At 56.0% G+C, this 19,565-nt stretch overlaps 1 long non-coding RNA gene across 1 annotated transcript in view; it reads right to left on the bottom strand.

Moving 5' to 3' along the window:
• Positions 1 to 19,565, bottom strand: part of LOC309647037 — a 218,778-nt gene that overhangs the window by 3,934 nt on the left and 195,279 nt on the right. Inside the window, exon 4 of the long non-coding RNA XR_014255743.1 lies at positions 1,047 to 1,128. This is a non-coding gene — a long non-coding RNA (uncharacterized lncRNA). The remainder of the gene's footprint in view (positions 1 to 1,046; positions 1,129 to 19,565) is intronic.

Genomic DNA, 19,565 nt, shown 5'->3' with positions numbered 1-19,565 from the left:
CCCACGCAGGAGGGACCCACTCTCTTACGATTTGGAAATAAAGGGTATTTATTCTCCTGAGGCCACGTCTCAGGGTGGAAAGTAGCTAATGTCTACCGACAGACACTAACAGACCGTTTACTCACCTCTGCGCAGAAGTCAGGGGTGAGAGTGGCCAGCGTGAAGGGCAGCGTGGAAAGGCCACACGGGTGTGTCCCGCAGCCACCAGACCCCCTCGGACCACGAGGCGAGGGGAGGATGGTCCCCGCTGCCCATGTCTGGGCTTGCGGACGGGAGGGTCCCTCGCAAGCACTGGCCTGTGGCTGCCAAAAGCTGCCCATCGTAATGCGGGTCAGGGCAGAGGTACCTGCCCCAGACAGACGAGGAAAAACGCAAAGTGTCCATGGAAGTGAGGCCGTGGGGCAGCCGAAGAGCAGAGCCCCACCCTCCAGGGCTGACCTCGCCATCCTCTCAGCACAGCAGAGTAACAGGGAAGCATGCCCTGAAAAAGCAGTCCCCTGAGGGGGGCCTGGGAACCCTCTCGGGAGGCGGACGCAGTGGGGATGCCGCGGGCGGCGGCGGGTCGTGCAGGAAGCACCTCCTGTGAGTGAGAAGGAAAGTGTGCGGTCAGCACGGGGGCGAGAGGGGAGAGGAAGCGGCTCTGAACCGTGTCCTGGGACACCGTGTGCTCCGCGCTGACCCACCAAACGGCTCCAGGAAAAGTATTTTGACTTTCATATCCTTTCAGCAGACAAAGAGCTCTGTGTATCAGTATATATTTAAGTAGCTGTGCTTTCAGGACGGCTACTGAGAGATGACCCTGGTCCTCAAGCAGGAGGGGGCGCCGATCCTGATGCCGGGTAAACACCAGCCACCCGGCAGCGCCTACACAGCGGACCCCACAACTGGATCCAGAAGGCAAGTCCCGGCTGGCATCATATGGACGGAAGGCTTCCCTGGACTCTCCCTAAGCCGCCCAGGTCCGGCTCACCTCCACCTGCTCCAGCCCTGTGACTCAGAAAGCGACTCCATGTCACCTGTGAAATGAGAATGACGCTGACACTCACCTCGTGGTCTGAGCAGCAGTGAGGACCATCTCGTCTGAACGCCATTGTCAGGGAAGAGAAGGATGCTTTGCCTCAGGTGTGACTATAAAATAACATAATAATAAAATAATACGACTCTTCTGTTACAAATATAGCAGAACCCAAAAGGCCACGTCCCCAACGTTTTACTATTTCAAGTTGATACATTTCAAACTTTTGAGCCACAGGACAGATAGGAACTATTTCCTCAGGTGATAACTTGATTCTGGTACACTGAGGGCATTCTGAAGACAGTGCCAGCTCAGAGCAGTCGGAAATAAAATCCTCTTTGACCGCCGACGGCCACCGACTCTCCATGTGGGCCCTGGGAGCGCAGGCTAAGTGTCTGCAGGTGACACCCGGGAGGGAGCGGGAGGAGGAGAATGAGAGCCACACGCCCACGGGGGCCGATCCCGTGAGGGCGGCTCTCCAGGTAGACCCTCCTCCCCGCAGTGCCCTGGGGGCCCCGTCGACCATTTATTCAGGAATTTTAAAGGATTTCTTTTCTTAATCCTAGAAAACTTATGTTCACACAAAAACTGGTAGATGAATGTTTACAGACGCTTGCTTTGTAATAGCCCAAAACAAGAGCAAACTCAGGTGTCCTTCAGCAGATGAGTGGTTGCAGAAAAGGCGCTCCATCCAGACTGCGGAAGGCGCTCAGACTAAAAGGAGGACGGGCCGCACGGAATTACGCCCAGTGAGGACACGTCCCATACACGTTGTATAACATACAGAGACGGAAAAGAGATGGTCGTTGCCAGGGGTAGGGGTGGCGGTGACCCCAAAGGGAAGCTCAGGGATCCCGGTGATGGGATAAACAAAGAGATAAACAACCCCTGGTGATGGGTACGCCAGTAGCTGCACAAACTCAGTATTTAGGTTGTGACGTGGAGGTGTGGGTCCATAGTCTCCCGGGGTGTTACCCTGGGGAGGCGGGGTAAAAGGTGAACGGGTTTTCTGCCTTTTATCTCACAACTGCACGTGACTCTTTAATTATCCCAAAATAAAAAGTTTAAAAACATATTCTCTGGGGAAAAATATGTGACCCAGAATTCACGCCCACGTGATGGTGCAGCTTCCTATGGGGCCGGCCGGCCTCTCTGTTTTGGTGAAAATCGCCTATTAATTTTTATCAGTAAACAGCGTCCGAGTGCAGGGGGAAGGGCCAGGCCGGGCCCGAGGCAGCGCTCCCGACCCCAGGCCCTCGCTGTGTCCCCGTGCGGGTGGCTGGTCGTCCCGCTCACGCCCGACCTCCCGGCTGCTGGGAAGACCTCGGCGGCGGGCTGTCCTGTGCGCGTGTGTGTGTCTACACCTACGTGATGAGAAAACTTCCCACCTCACTGAGACCGCTAAGATACTTCTGGGTTTCAAATAAAGCTATCTTTATGAACAGAAGAGTTACGTTATAAGTTACTCGTATGTAACTTCATTCCACGGTAGTTTTGGGGCTACTGGAATATTACTGCACGTAGTAGATGCTCGATGACTGGACAGTTGACGTCAGCTGAATTGCTGATTGGTTGGGGATGCCTGAGCAAAGGCAGGACGCACACTTACCAGTCCGTCTACACGTCCTTAAAACTATTTCACGGTGAAAGTGGTGCCTCCAGCCCCACCACTCCCCAAACCCCAGATCCACGCACCCCATTCCTACTAAGCTCTCACTGGGGCCCTGACGCAGCCTGCTGGAAACGGCCCATCCCCCAGCCTCCCCCCGGTCACCCTGGTTTCTCCCATCTCATCCTCCATGGCGACTCCATCAGCAAAGTCTGCTGGCTACATCTTCCAGAAGCATCCATGGTCAGGCGCCTCGCCCTCTCCAGCAACAGCCCCCGTGCACAACGCCGCTGTGCCCTCCTGGACCCTCGCAGCAGCCTCTCGGGGGCTGAGTCAGGCCCTGCGTGTCTGGGCTCCTCGTAGCCATGACCCCTGCTCTCTCCGCGGACCCCACCGTGACCAAGAGCCAGCGTGGATGCTCAGACTAAGCCCAGCCTTGGAAAGCACTGCTCCTCGAGGTCACCGGGGGCCCTGAGCCCGTGTCAGTAGCCACTAGGCTGTCCTGCCGAGTGATGAGAGACCTCGGGTCAGGCCCATCCCCAGGGAGGAGCCGGGCCCATCCGGGAGCAGCGCTGCCTGGCAGCCGGGCCCGAGGGGCACGACCGGTGCCCAGGTGCTGGCGGGACCACGGCCCCAGTAGCTCACACGCCGCGGCCACACACACAGGGCGGCCGGGCGGCCGGGCAGACGGGGCCCAGGCCGCTGGCTGACGGGGCCTGCGGGCAGCCCGAGGGCCGGCCCGGCCTCCTCCCCCTCTGCAAACAGCAGCCAGGGCTCCCCCAAACCCCGCGGGCCGACAGGCATCTCCTGGCCTCCGCCTCATGCTCTGTGGCTGAAAAACAAGGAAAACCCTGCAGGGTCTGAGCTGACTCTGCACAGGACGCGTGGGGCGTGGGGTCGCCTGCGAGAGTGGAAGCATGGAGGCGGGGTCATGCCCTCCCCGTGCGGGATGGATGTGGTCCGGGGGCGGCCCTTCCTGCTCACCCTCCGCTGCCTGTGAGCGACACGGCCAAGTTAACGCAGAGGCACGTGGTGAGGAACTTAGGTGTAAAAGCCGGTGACTGGACGCCAGCACACGTGTCTGTGGTCACGAGGACGTGTCCCTTACTCCACGTGTGATCGGTGCCGCCTCCTGCCGTGTCTCCCAGCCGACACGCCCGCCCCCCACAGGGTGTGAGACGTGGTCTCCAGAGGAGCTGAAGTAAGCGGCGTCGGGGCGGGGGGTGGGCGGAAGGGGCTGGGCTCCACGCACAGGACCCGCCTGGGGGTCAACGCTGGCACCGCCCCCCAGACAGGTACCCGGATGGGAGCGGGAGGGCAGGGGCTCTGGGAGGTTCCTGGAACCCCCGTACCTCCTGCCCCTGCCTGGTGGTGCCCCCAGGGATTAGACGAGGCCGTTCGGGTGACGCGCTGGGAGTGCGGGAAGCCCTCGACCGGCCCCCGCTGCTCTCGTTGTCATGAGAGACGGCAGGACGCCCCCACCCCCATTCCCTGTGCCCAGACACTCCCCGTGGGGTCAGAAATCAGGGCGGCAGCACACAAGCAGGACAGGCTCACAAAGGGAGGCAGATGTCGGGACGGTCCCCCCATGGGACGGGAGCCAACGCTGTCCCTCCAGACCCTCTGGACCCTCTGATCACCACCAGGCTGATCAGGGTGAGTGAGCAGGGGTCCGTCCCCACGTCCAGGAGCACAGGGTGTGCAAGAGATGGGGTTCCGGCAGTCCTGGCTAAGACAACCACACCTGCTCTCAGACACAGAGTCAGGCCCAAGTTGCTGTGTGACCTTGGGCAGAACGCCTGACCTTCCTGAGCTATCCTGCGGGTGGAGAGCAGCCCTGTAATAAAGACCAGACACAAGCGGGCCTACTCCATCTGCAGAAGGAATTCGGACACCCACGTTCCTGCCCTCTGTTCCCTCTGCTTCAACAGCAATGTTTTGGGAACCTCTCCACTGGCCACAAGTTTATATAACCTCTCATCTGCCAATTCTAGCAGAGAAAAATGCTTGAGGTTTTACAGAGCAGTTATGTTCACATAAAAACAACATCAAATCCTGCACTGTAATATGTGAAATAAATCCAATTTTCATCACTAATGATAATAGAAGGAAACACCATTGGAAAGAGGGCTGTTCCCTACCTATAACCGTCAATAGCCTAGTAATCGTCAGAGGGACCAAGTGCAGAGAATCTCCAAGGAGGGTCAAGCAAGGTCACCCTTCTGGTCGCCTTCCTCACTGATTACAGGTACTGAAGGTGAGTCTGATTCTGGACGTCATGCACTCTTGCTCTGCGCTCTTACAAGGCTCACTCACTGAGGCACTCCCTCCCTGAAGGTGATCCGAGTGGCCGTGGGACCAGCGCCCGTGTGTGCACTTGGACGCATGGCGAGCACACGGGCTGACCCAGCTAGAGCCCGGGGTCGGCTGGTGAAAGATCGGGGCCGTGACAGCAGGAAGTCCTCTGATGGGGGCAGACACAGGAGCCTGCGGGCGGCTCTTCACCAGACCTCGGGGCCAGGGCTCTTGAAATGGGTGACAGACCCAACCCAAAGCGGTAGCAAAAGTGGAAAGAGTATTTCAAGCAGAGAGAACCGCAAACGGAACCCGTCAGAGTGAAGGAGAGCGTTTCTGTAAACGCACGGAATGTGAGGGCTGTGGTGGCCAGAGGGTCAGGCGGGCAGTCAGGAAATGGTCCAGGAAGGCATGGGAAGGCCTCTGGACCTTATCTCCTTGAGAGTGATGGAGAAGCACCGACACGTGCGCAGGGGGAAACTGCAGCGCACGGGCCCGGAAACAAGGGGGCGGGGGGGGGGGGTGACCAAGGAGGAGGGAGCCTCCCAAGGTTCCAGGAGGTCAAGGCCGGGGAGGGGGGCGGCTCCAGCCGCTCAGCAGACCCCGGGGCTCAGTGACTTGACACAGCCCGAGTCAGCGTCCTGTTCACACCCAGCCTGCACAGACGCACCCGAGGAACAGCCGCCCTCCGTGTGGCCACTCGGATGCGTGTGTCCTCTCCATCCAGCCCAGGGGCCGAAAGCATGGGCGAGCCCACACTCCTCCTGCCTGCATCCCACGAGCTAGGACCAGTCACGTGGCCCAGGAGGTGAGAGAACAGCCTGCTGTACCGTCGTGATGAAAAGGGCACATGTAACAGTCTCTGCTACAAGGACCGAAAGAAGGATCCTTCTGATTTAGCCGCAAAAGATGCTTATTGACTGTACCGGTCAGCTATCGCTGCCTGACGAGCCACCCCAAAACGTGGTGCTTTCAAAAGGCAGCAAGTCACATTTGTCACGGGTGTACAGAGTGGCTGGAACACTGCTGACATGGGCAGAGCTCAGCTGATTCAATTTGGGCTCACGATCTGTTGTCACTGCCGGTCAGTTGAGGGTCCCCTGGGCCGGGCAGGCTCGGCTCAGCTCCACGTAGCCTCCTGTGCTCCGGTGGGTCAGCCTGGCCTTTTCCTCACGGCAAAGGCAGGGTCCCAAGACAGAGAGCGGATGCACGCAAGACCCCTGAGGGCTGGGCCTGGAACTGGGACATTGCACGCATTCTATTAGCCCAAAGCAAGTCACTGGACAGCCCAGACGCAGAGAGTGGGGACACAGTGGGAAAACTGGAGTCACGTGGCAAACGATGCAGCCACCTTCTCGGGGAGGGCAGGGGACTGGAGCCGTTTCTCCCAGAGGGACTGTGGCTCGTGAGAGAGGCGGGCTCTGAGCAGACGCCCACCCGACTCCAGAAGTTCAAACACACATAATCTACGCCATGACTGGCCTGATAAAGGAGGGGTAGGGAGAACAGACTGGAAATGCACAAGGATGCTGGGAACCTGCCCGCAGCCCCGAGGAGGGCACCAGACCAGGGGAGTCGCTGGGCCGGTCGGGGCCTCGCTGGTTCCCACAGAGATGCGTCCAGCGTTTCGCCAGGAGCTTGGACGTGGCCTTTGTTCTCTGAGCAGCCCGCCTACGTGCTGGCCCGTGCCTGCCCTGAGAGACCCACCCTCTGGGTGAGAAGGTGCCAAGGCCGGAGCAGTGAGCAGGGAAGTGCAGACGGTACTGTCCGGGACCGCTGACACCAGTCTCCACCAGGGCTGTTCAAAACATTCCCAGCTGGATGACTGGGGCTTCGGGGCGGGGGGGTCAGTCCTTCTGGTCTTGCCCACCTTCCCTCCCCACCTCCTCCAACAAGACTCAGCCAGGCCGGGGGCAGCACCGTGTCCCCGTGGATGTGCTGCGCAGGCGTCTGCTCGTGGGGGGATGTCCAAAGCCGCCGACCCGAGGGAGGCCCTGGGCTCCGAGAAAAACCCAGCCCGCGGCCTCCAGGCTACCTCACCCCCGGGCAAGGTCCCTCCTTTCCTGGGAGCTGCCGCCCCCTGACCGTCCTCATTGCGGGCAACTCCCTGAGCTCCGAGCCGTCCACCCTTGCTGCGCTGCGAAAGTTAGAACTTAAGGGAACCACCCCCCCACCATGCGCTCCACAAAGCTGGGCTTTCAGCAAATTAAGTTGCCAAATAAGATTTGGATTTGACTGTCAAAAACAAGACGTCTTCTCGTTCAGGGTCTGCTCTTTTCCTGCAGAATCCAAAGCAGTGTCTTCTAAGGTTGTAAGGCTTGGAGACATGACAATACATGTGGGAAACTCGTCCCGGTTACAAAACTCCTGGTGCAACCCCACGACGAGCAGTGGGCCTGACTCTGCTTCCAAAGAAAGTAGCATCCCTGACTGTGTTTCAGCTCCTTTGTTGGGGCAGGGGGTTATTATTTGAACGCACGGTCCCTCCAGGACACCCAGCCTTCCCCTGCTGCTTTTGCTGTAAGATACTCCCCAGTTTCTATTACCTGACCGTCCATTCATTCGTCCCTGGAGCATATATATATACCCAGTAAATGCCTGCGGTTCCCCAGGTCATGTGCTGGGACCACGACAGGCGGTGCAGACACACAGACGTGACGTGGACCCTCCAGAAGGGCAGACAAGGAGACACACTAGTCATTGTGTCAGCATCTTCACACGGCTCTGCTGCACCTGCTGTAACCACCGGCGCCCCCCTCTCGTCTGGGGTGTCCCTGGCGCTTGGTGCCGGCCGGGCCCCGACCACCCTTACATGAGCCCTCGGACGTCTTCATCAGCATCACAGGAAAGTCTAAGGGGGCTGCACGGCCGGCGCGGCGATGACCCAGGCCACGTCCAGTCCATCCGGGCAGGGGCCCGGTCACCGCTTCACACCCCAGCCGAGAAACGAACGCACGACTTACGGAACATGTGCCTTAAAATCATCCTCCGTCAAATGATCTCAAGGCTAAACAGCCCCTAGAGACCACGCGGGACATACAGGGGACGGGACCCACCTTTCTCCCTACAACGTCTCTGGAAAAATGCGACAGGCCCAGAACGTGGTCCAGGTTCTAGACAGAAGCTTGGTCGCAGCTTTAGAAGTTTAGTCCCCACTGCTCACCTGCGCGTCTGGGGAAGAGAGGTCGCTTCAGAGCCACTTCCCTCTGCAGATCCAGCAAATACTTGAAAACCAGCTAATTCCAGAGGAGAAAGCTGCAAAAACTCTCTCTTTCTTAAAGGCTTCCTTGGACCAAACATTCAAGGAAAGTGTTATCGTAAGAATGTATTATAAATTTCAAGAAACAATCAAATCGAAAAAAATAACTCTCTAGAATATATGTCCGGGTTTCATTTTGTTTGTTTGTTTTCCATTTTGGCAGGAAAAAAGACGGCTCTCTCAGAACTGAGATCAGGGTGAAGGCAAGTAGTGCAAGAAGATGTATCCAGGAGGGCGGCTGGCAGATGCGTCCCTGCAGCGGGAATGACTCGGACTCCCAAAGGACTCAGACGGGAAGGACAGACGACCACGCTTCGAAATGAAAATAAACATTTTAACGAAGAGGGCGCTTGGTGTTCCTAATTACAAGCCAGGAAGATGGTTTTAAGGCACCATTTAAATAACTGTTGTTTGGAGAAGATTCCGGACAAGGAAAGGCTGCAGTGCAGGGGGTGTCGGCTGCTGGCTGGGTGACCAGGCTCTCATGCTGAGAAGCCGCATTTATTTCTATCAAAAAGAGCAAAACGATTTACAGAAATGTCATTAGTTTTCAGAATCCACCCTGAGAGGGCAGAGGAAGCAGAAAGAAGCATCGCGGTGGCCATGGGCAGCCCACCTCCTCCAGTCTCTGAGAAGATGTTTCTCCCCAAGTACACGCGAGCATCGCGAAGAATTTACAAAGGGTCCTGCATGAAGTTAGTTAGATCTGGCTTGGGTGTTTTTGTTTGTTTGGTTGGTTGGTTGGTTGGTTTTGTTTTGTTTTTTTTGGCTGGGGTGGGTGTTTTGTTTTGTTCTAATAAAGTTGAACAAATATAGGCACTTAAAGTGTAAATGTATTTCTTGGGAAGAATTGTAACCAGGTCAGTTTACATCTCTACGACCCCCAGGTCAGAAAATTGCAAAGATACGGGATGATTTCTGGAGGAAAAAACTGGCAAAATTTCCAATTTACGTCCTTTACGCTAAAGATGACGATTATGTAGCATGTTGGGGTGAGGGCAGCGCTGTGTTTTTTAATCTAGGTAAAGTTTCAAAAACTAACATAGATTAAGTGGGTCTGAGTGTGATTAAATTTATGAATACAGAGAAAAATACGGAGTTTTATTAACTGTGGAAGGAATGTGGGTCCTTAGCTGCCCAGCCAGTTCACAAAGACCAAGGAGATCGGCTTACAGGGGTTAAATAAACACAGTATTTTATATTATAGTTCAAATGAATCCACTTGCAGCAAGACTCAGAGTCCAAAATTGGCTTATGAGATCGGCCGTCTCCAGGGCCTTCTGGAGCCTCCCCGGGGGTGCAGCCCTTGGGCAGCAGGGCACTCTGCTCAGGGCCTCACGGGATGGTCTTTTCACGTCGTGGGACAGGGCATGTCCTACAGCGGTTCAGAAGCAGGGCGTGCGAAAGAACACGCTTATGCAAAGAAGACAGCGCAGGGAGAGTGGATGTCGGGGACCAGGCTGGGCGGGGAAGGTCCGCACGGGGACCAGGCTGGGTGGGGAAGGTCCGCACGTGGAGAGGAGAGGGGGCCTGGGTGTGGGCTGACACTGCCTGGAGGACGGATCGATTTTCAGAGATCTTAGCGAATGCCCTCAGGGCCCACGCTCCAGGGAGACCAGGCGATTCTGTGCTGCAGAAGCAGGCCCCGAGGCCAGGGCAGAGGCGCCTCTCCTGGTGCAGAGCCCCCCAGCCGGGACCTCCCCTCCTCAAGGCCGTGTGGCCAACCAGGAGCTTGTTAATTGTGCCAGTGACTGGTTTGCCAGCAGCTCCCACAGATTAATGTTTCAGGAGTTGGAGACCCAGCTGAGAGCGAAGAGAGCATCCACTCAGAGCGGGGAATCGCATTTCACACTGCCGGGGAAAGAGAGAGAAAAAAAGTGTTTCCTGAGCGAAGAGGAAGAGACTCATTCATCTCGTGAGGCCCAGACTCCGGCCTGAATCGGCTCCCGGACACGAAGCTCCCAACAGGGGGCCTGCCAGGGTTGCCCCGTTAAAGAACGGCCCCCCTGCACTTGGATCATCTCTTAGTTTTTCCGCGGCAAAATTGCACACTGCTTAAACTTCCTGTGGTTAAAAAGTGCTTTTCAAGAACGTGTTTCTGAAATTAAAAAATGACCCGAGACTGTGCAACGTTTTTCTCACGAGGAGCAGAAAGGCCTGATGCTCTGCGTCCACGACGGGCTGGTTCCGAGCTCCCAGTGAGGGGCGGGCTGGGGGCCAGGGGGGCTGCAAACAACCACGGGCGGGTTCCCAGCTCCACCCCCCGCCCCGGGCTCCCTCCCCCACCCTGGCTCCGCACACCCCGGCACCCCTCTCCCCAGCCCCGCCCGGCTCCCGCCGGGACCCAGGCCTCCCGGCCGCCCTCCCTCCCTGGGCCGTTCCCGCCTGCCTGTCATCTTGCTCTAATTGTTTCCAGATCCGTGTGGGAGGTCAGGCCCGGGAGTGCAGCTCCGTGTGCCAAGTTTATAAACAGAGCAGAGCTTCCAGATGGCCGCAGGCTCCAGCCTGGCTAGCAGGTTGATTGGGAGCAGAGTAACAACAGGTGGAGAGCAGACAATGGGTTCCTTGACACTTCCTAACTCCCTTTACTTCTTCTTCCCCTCGCAGCCCTCAGCCCCATCTGCCACAGTCCCCGACAGATTTCCAAAATGCTCAAATGGACGGGGGTTGGAGGGGGGGGGCGTGGAATGCAAAGAAAACACGGCATTTCCCTAATGAGGGCGGGGGCTGGGGGAGGAGAGGGCCGGGCGGGCTCCCTGGGCATCAGAGCCGCTGGGCCCACGGGAGGAGGGGCTTGGCGGGGTGCCCGGCCCCCCCAGTTCTGTCCTTAGCCCACGGCAGTGCTAAGGGGGCAGCTCGTCTTAGCAAGTGTTCTGGGAAATGCCTCATGATTCTCTGGAAGAGGACGGACCACACAATCCAATCCCATTACGACGCTCAAGGATCCAACAGGAGGGGCTGGGCTGGAGTCCGAATCCGTCCAAGTGAAGGAACGAAGTCTGCCCTGGGAGACCCTTCGGCCACAGAAGAGTCCCTTTCCCCGGTGGAAGGGCCAGCCGGGGGCTGGGCTGAAATGGGGCTTCTGTAAAGACGCCTCAGGCGCCTCTGCTCAGGCGAGCTCACCCCGCAGGCCCTGCAGCGGCTCCTGCGAGGGGACGGGCTCCGAGTCCCAGCGTCCCCAGGCCGACCCAGAGCCCCTGAGGGTGGCAAGGCCGAGCCCCTGATCCCAGCTAGAATCCAGGCTGGCTCAGGCGGGAACGCTCCCGGGCTTAAATCCCTGACCTACAGAGAGCGCCTGTGAAAATAAAGCATATAAATATCAAAAGCACGTCTTTAAGTGTCTGAGTTAAGACTGGGTTATCTTCTGTGAGTCTTTGAATCTGACTTTCTACTTATAAAATGTAACCCGACACTGGGCTTTGAAGATGCGGGATCTGGGACCAGGACCTAGCAGTTTATCTGAACTGACAGGACGCGGGTGCCCAGGGGTCCATCCACCCGCCCAGGCCCCGGCCCAGGCCCGACTCACCGGAAGGCCCTGCAGAGCTGCAGTGTAACATTCAGCTCCGCAGGAAAATGCAGGGAATCTAAAGAGAGGGGCCTGGGTAATTTGGTCTTTATAAGGAAAGAATACAAACTCGTGTGTCTTTAATTACCTTCGCTAGTTTTCCACACGGCAGTCACTGACTGATGCTTTAGCTGCAAGGCTGCAAGCATTATCGAAGGAATTCTTAAGAAAACAAATCATGCTTTAAACGAAAGAGCAAGAAAACGAGTTAGAGGGAATGAACTCCCGACTGGGAGGGTGAACGGGGCAGGGGGAGGGGAGAGGAGGGGGAGGGGAGAGGAGGGGGAGGGGAGGGGAGGGGAGGGGGAGGGGAGGGGAGGGGGAGGGGAGGGGGAGGGGAGGGGGAGGGAGGGAGGGAGGGGAGGGGCAGGAGGGGCTGAGGACCAGCCGCACCCCAGCCTCACAGTCTCTGGTGAAGTCGGCCCCTCGGGAGGGTGTGGCCCCAGAGCAGCAATGGGGGCGTCGCTGGGCAGGTCCCCGAGAGACAGGTGCCCCGAGTGTAAACACGGCAGCCCCCTGCCCCACACTCAGGAGTATCAGAAAGCACGGGGTCCGCCACAGCTAAAGCATCCCGGCACATCGTCACCCGGGAGCAGGCTCTGCCCCAGACACGAAGCGCCAGCAGCCGGAGAGAATCCCCCCGACGCAGCGCGGTTCACCCCAGCACCTGGTGAGCTTACCCTGCGACTTGAGGCAGCCACGCGGCATCCTCCAAGGGGACCACCCTCTTCATAGACAGAACTTTTCCACTTGTGCTCTGAGGCCGGGCGTGGAACTGTGTTCCCAACCACAAAGCACCGAGACCCACCATCGTGGCACCCCCTGAATTCACCAGAACAGGGCACACAACTCTTCCTGCAAATTGCAAGTACCAGGCTAAACTGAAAGCTACTTTCATAGCTTAAAATCTCAACGTGGTCTCTAGATGGTTAGCGGAGAGTGGAATTTGTTCTCTCCGTCTACACGATCATAAATACGAAGCCAAAAAAAAAAAAAATGAGCTAGCGATAACATTAGAAAGTGGCACGGCATTTCCTAATTTCACAGACAAATGAAAACAGTTATCGTATTAGGATCAGAAGTGTCACACCACGTGGGCGAGCTGGCTTTCCCACGTGCCAACGTGACTCTGAGCTTCACTTGAGGCCAAAGTGCGGAACCTAAAACACAGGAAAATAACTATCTTCTTCAGAGAACTTTATTTTTCAAATTGGAATTTATTGCTCCTTTTCAAACGTAGACCAGAATATTTCAGCAAACACAATGTGTTTGTGATTTTTATATACTGGTGGTTCTTAGGCAGCATAACGAGGCTGTAAAGCAGGCCCGCCGAGGCCTGAGTGTGCAGAGGGGCTTTAAATCACAGTACTCACTAGCAGGGCTGTCCTAGGGAGCTCGCTTAAACGCTTCCTGAGATGAAACTCAGGCAGAAGTTAGCCAGTTAACCAGCCAAGCGCCTCTTTATGTAACGTTTGAAACACTTCTAACCAGAATTCAGGGATTTTTTTTCCCCTTAAACTTGGCAAGCAACTGAAAAGACCAGTGTGGAGGAGGTGAGAAATGCCATTTCCAAGTCCTGAAGCCAAGTCAGCTGCCCACGGTGACTTAACCCAGATTCCCGCACAATGAAGCGTTTGTCAGCCCCCAGCTTAGACGTAAGGATGCAGTCAGGGCTGTGAAGTGGGGGTGATAAGCATATCCTTTCCACTACGTTTGGTCCTGAGCGTTCACCCCTCCACGCCACTCCTCCCTCTGCTTTGCCAAAAGCCTGTCCCGCTGTGCAGTTATGCCGTGTCCTCCCAGACAGAAGTCACCGGCCGCACCCACCTGGCCGCCTCTCGGGCTGCCGGGGCGCCAGCCCCACCCAGAAAGCCAACGGCCGCCAGCGGGGAGCAGCGGCTGCGGTGTGGCCAGGTCGGCCATCTCTCGAGCTTTCTTCCCTTGACCCAGGGGACGGCCAGCAGGAGACCAGGCGACTTCGGGTCCCATCGGGAACCCGGGGAAGCCCAGACTGCGGTCCCCGGGGAGGGACGCGGAGCCACAGGGGCCTCTTGCCAGGCAAAGACTCTGGCAGAGCCGGGCACCCTGACCCACAGCCGAGCAGGCGTGGCCCCAGCAGAGGCCCCAGCGCACTCAGCCTCTGTCCGTCACTCCTGCTGGAATCGGGATTTCAGGGGCTGTGCACCAGCCTACTTCCTTTTCATCTTCACCTCCAGGTGTGCTTCGGTGGCAGCGTGCCCGAATTTGCCCCTTCACTGGAGCAGGAAAGACGGAATTGCAGTCAGGGCATCACTTCAGCTTGTGCCCGACGTGGCTGGAGGTAAAGACGGGGCCGTGGGTACAGTCCGTCCAACACTGGCCACAAACAGTCACAGAGCAGTCGAATGTATCTGAATAGGCACCGTCCCGCGGGGACAGTACTTGCAAACTCCCAGTCCGGCCGTTTGGAGATGCACCTTTCAATGCTGCTCAGTCACGCTGCCTTTGAGGCGACCATCCAAAGCCGCCAAGAAAAGGCTTCTGACCCCACGCCTCTGCTGACGAATCAGACCTCGCTTTCAGCAATACACCTAGTGTGTGATGGTCACATAGTCAATGCAAACCTTCTGGGGTGCCCTACATTCAGCAGCTAGTGCAGGGGCTCTGCTGCTAAAGAGTGTAGCCAAGGACTCGGCCAGACACCACATCTACTCCTCCAGGGGTGGGTGAGTGCACGGGCGGGGAAACAGGCCTCTGACCCTGCACCGCAGGAGTGACCCCGGGCACAGCTGGCCTGGGCCCCCGCTTCCTCCAACTCAGAGAGTCCCAGCCATTTAACTCAAAGTACTAAGAATGTACTCATGAGGATAAAGAACGTAGTATGGGTCGTACATTTCTTTAAAAAAATAAAATCCATCAAATGCTGTTTTGTTCTACAACAATAAAACCAGAATTCCTGGAATCTGAAATGAAGAATCTTAGAAATTCTGTAGAAATCAAAGAAAGGGATGATACCCTGAACTGACAGAAAGGGATCCAGAGATAAACCACGAATTTTAAAAAATAAAATTAATTCCATTGCCAAGGAGAACAACCCAATTCAACATGTTTAGATGATATCAGGTAAGATATTATTTGGAAGAAAATTGATTTCCTTTTTCATTATTTAAAGAATTTTTATTCACTTTCAACGTCACGGAGCTTCTATAACTTAGGATGTTTCCAAAAGCAGAGATTTGTTTTTGTTGGGTGGATGCACTGCTTGTGATGTCGAGTCACAGCTGGTGAGCTCACACGGCCCTTATTTGCATCCCCAGGAGCCCAGCAAGGACCTCCCTGGTGTCACCCCATCTCGAAATTCCCACCTTGGTTCTGATGCCAACAGGGTGGGAAACGCCTTTGTCCCGAAACCTGGGGACGTTTTCCACATCTGATTTAGTGACACATCCTTGCAGGCCATCACCCCCTCTGAGGGACAAATAAGCGAATTATAAAGAACACGATTAAAATTTGTCCTAACACTGACATAAATTCTTGCTACAATTGGACAAAGTTATTTTATTTGGAAAGGACCAAAAGTTACTGGTGTCCCGTTTGCTTCTGATAAAGATTCTTAAATATCCAAAAGGATTAGGAAAGTAGTACTTAGCGGTAATAACTTATTCCCAATAAAAGCGATCTTTGGCCAAGACCCAAGTAAAAGTTACGTAACCCAAATAAAACTCATAACAGTTGAGAAGGGCCTGCTTTCCTAAAACTCTAATGTCCTCAAGCAGATTTCCTAATAGCTACCTGATGGCACATGACTCGGGAAAATACAGAGAAAGAGAGGGACAGAGAGACAGACAGAGGAAGGACAGTGTGGATACTTCCATCGTTGTAGGAAAGGCCACCTGAGTAACAGCTGAACACGTGTCAGCGAATCAGGTCATGTCAGGCAGGCGCCAAGGATCCCAGCCCGACCCACACCTCCCCTCAGGGACTCAGTGGAGCCACGAGGAGCTGGCAGACGTCCTCTGGCACGAAGATGCGGTGTTTCCCCGGGAGAAGCCATGAGGAGAAAGCCTGGGCAACCGCTATGGGGCCAGCACGTCCCTCCTGATGGAAGAGAAACTTCCTGAGAGCAGGCTAGTGGGGATGGGACATGCCGGCACCTACAGGACACCTGCCCTGTGGCCGCCAGCCTGAGAAGGGGCTGCGGCCCGCGAGCTTCGTGAGAAAGCCTCAGGGAGGCTGTGAAGAAGCCCTTCCTCGATCTGGGGGCTCTGGGGTCACAGCCATGGACCACAGCCTCTCACCGTCACCAGGAAGACGGGGCGCCAGCAGGGGGGTCGCTGAAGGCCCAGGAGAGGAGACCCCGAGTCAGACTCGGGCTGGGCCCCCGGCCTGGCCCCCGGAGTTTCCCCACCGTCCAGGGCGGGAGACTGCAGACCCCTTGAGACCCTAGCCCGGGAGGCGTCTGTGAAGGAGGCCGAGAGTGACCAGTGGGCTGGCCTGGCCTGTGCAGCTGAGTCCTTTGGCCAGAGGGCCAGGTCCCCAGGTGTGAATGAAGGTGTGACCTGGTCCCCAGGTCAGGGGCCGTGAGGATGAGATACCACGTGGGATTTGTCCATAAATGGTCCAGCAGGACCAGGCCTTTCAGAGAGGGATCTCTGACCCTCGGGGCAAGACTGTGGACGCATCCGTGGAAGTTCCCGGGAGGAACGGTCAAGCCATTTGCTTGGGCAAGAGATTCCTGGAAAAATAAAATTATCCTCTGAAATCAGAGGACTAGCACGAAATCATGCTGGCTTCGGTTCTGTGTCCGGACAGAGTGTGGGCGGAGCATCTCAAATAAGAAAGCATTGTAAATAACATACAAACAATATGATAAATGATAAAGGTGATAAACATACTATTTAACAGGAATTCGGAATTAAACTTCTAGAAGAACTCGTATCAACACTGGGGGTTGGCAGAGTCAAAAAAATTAATTTGCTTTCATTGAGCACTTGCTCAGTGCCAGACAATTTTACAAATTTCCCCCCTAATTCCTCTTTCTGGCGGCTGAAGCTGGAGTTTCCGAGGCGGGGCCGTTAGGCAGTGAGGGGCCTCGGTCCACACCCAGGACCCAGGACTCGTGCTCCGAGCCCGGCTCACTATCCCAGAACCGCCTCCAAACACGAGGAACCCACAGAGGGAGAGGCTGGCTGAGTGAGTAGAGCAGGGGTCACCCGAACGGACGCCCCGAGCCGGGTGGCCCAGGCCCGCCGTTGGGCCCGATGTGTACGTCCAGGGCTCCTTCCTCACCGGGATGGACGCGGGGCTGCCGAACGCGGGCACCCCTGCCCCGGGCAATGGCCCTCGGCCCCAGGGCCGCGGAGACCAGCGGCCGCAGCTGTGCGTCCCTCACCTTACGCCGTGAGCAGCCTCTCTGGGCCCCGTGCCAGGCTGCAGCCCGAGGGCGAGAGGCGCTTCCTCCTCGGGTTCGACCCCGGGAGCCTCCGGGGTTCAGGGAGAAGACCGTGGTTGCCAGCCCCGCCGGGACACCCCCAGGACAAGCTGCGTCTTCTTCCTTCTCCTGAGTTTCGAGCCATACGTGAGCCGGGCCCCGGGGACGCGCGGATGGGCCTGTCCTCGACCACCCGGGGCTCCTCCGGGTTCAGCCAGCGCACACAGCCGGGTGAGTGCACCCTGAGCCGTGGGGAGGCGTGGAAGCTGGGGCTGCCTCACTCACCCTTCCACAAGCTCGCAGCGCCTGAACGCTCGCGTCTGAAACCTACACGTCATCCCATCGTGACGACAAGGAGGCTCGGAGGGGCCGCTCACGCTGCCTCCGCCTCTCAGGCTGCAGGAGCATTTACGGGGCTTCAGTCACCAATAGGGCAGGAAGCGCCTTCCTCCAGGGGACGGTCACAAACAGAGCCCCGAGGGCCCTGCCTCATCCCCTGCTCGGGCACAGCCGGGCACCTGCGGGAAGGACAGGAAGAGCTCCCCTCCTTCCTCGTGGGAAGCAGCTGAGTCACCAGCAAAAACAGTAACAGTGAGGACCTTACGTCATCTACTGAGCATCTCGGGTCAGAGCTTTACATGTGGCCTCGTTTAGCTGTTACTAATACTTTTACTAAAGAAATTCTGAATCCTTACCAGAGGGGAAGAATCCTCCCCCTTTCACAGATGGCCCATCTGCCCTGCCTTTAGTGAGTTGCCAGTTGCCCGCACTCGTGGCTTGTTGGTCGCGAAACCAGGGTGTGAAGCCCCTTCCTGCACTCCCCCGAGGACAGGCCCCCGTCATCCACTGGGCCCGGCAGGATGCGGTTCTGAGAGCAGAACCCGTGAGAAAAGATGCTGCAGTCAATACTTCTCTTAGGCAGGATGTGAAGTTGTTACTATTTGATCTAATCTCCCACTATTTCCATTAAATTTTGTTATTTTCTGATCGGCAGTTTCTGATCTTTCTGCGGCAGGCAGGATCAGTAATTCACTGGGCTTGAAGCAGTAGGACGGCCTCCGTGTCTCCCTGGCACAGTGATAAGATGGCATAACTAAGAATGGAATGCCCATCCCACTATAACTCATGTTCTAGGGTACGTATTTTCAATTTTTCTCCCAAGTTTCTCCAACATCCAGGTACCTGAGCTAAGTCCCACCCGGCTCCCACCTTATCCAAGAGCGTCAGGACAACCTCCGAGGTGAGGAGTTAACGAGGAGAGGCGGACACCACGCCCTGCGTAGTCCTGTTATGTTATGCTCAGTTGTCCGTTCCCCCCTGTCTGGCCCTGCTCGCCGGTCAGCCTCAAACCCCCGGTTCCCAACCTCAGGGCCGGCCGGCCCAGAGACTTCTCCCACCAGACAGTCCAATCTAGCATGGAAGAAAGGATTAGCACTTTTGTTTATATTTCTTTTTATTGACCAGGATGAGGAAAGAGAGTTTTCTTAATATCTAATAGGTGGTTGAGTGTAGGACACGTATAACATATTACACTTTGGAAGAAAAATTCACACAATAATGACAGTAGGGGACATGTCCTGAGGCTTCAGTGTGGGTGGCGCCTTGACCCCTCACGGCAGCCCTGCCGACAGGTCCCCACGCACCTCACCAAGCAACACTGCAAAGACTCCGAAAATGAAACTGCCATTGGAGCCTCAGTCCACAAAAGTAGTGTAAGACTCTGTGGCAAACCTAAAAGCACAACTGTCTGCTGAAACTAAGGCTTAAATGGTGCCCGGAAACTCCTTGTGTACCAGACAAAACATCCGGGATGCAACTGCAACTCACCTGTCACATCAAGAACCAGGAAAACACAACTTGAAGGGAAAAAGCCAGTAGACTGATGCTAACAATGATATTAATCAGAAAGTAGAATCATCTGACAAGGACTTTAAAGCAGTCATCAAAATATTTCAACAATCAATTACAAATTCTCTTGAAACAGATGAAAAAACAAATCTTGGAAAAGAAAAAAAGGTTATAAAAAAGAACCAAATGGAACTCCCTGGTGGTACAGTGGTTAAGAATCTGCCTGCCAATGCAGGGGACACGGGTTCCATCCCTGGTCTGGGAAGATCCCACATGCCACAGAGCAATTAAGCCCGCGAGCCACAACTACTGAGCCCGCGTGCTGCAACTACTGAAGCCTGCACACCTAGAGCCCATGCTCCACAACAAGAGAAGCCACCGCAATGAGAAGCCTGTGCACCACAACAAAGAGTAGCCCCCACTCGCCACAACTAGAGAAAGCCCACCTGCAACAATGAAGACCCAACGCAGCCAAAAAAATAAATAAAATAAAGAAATTAAAACAAAACAAAACAAAACCAAAACAACTGATAATTCAGTTATAAAAAAGAAAAACCCAAA

This window comes from Balaenoptera physalus, assembly GCF_965194825.1.
Source record: "Balaenoptera physalus genome assembly, chromosome: 17".
Classification (NCBI taxonomy): Eukaryota; Metazoa; Chordata; class Mammalia; order Artiodactyla; family Balaenopteridae; genus Balaenoptera; species Balaenoptera physalus.
Note: the sequence above shows the minus strand (reverse complement) of the source record. Positions and strands in the feature narration are given on the sequence as shown.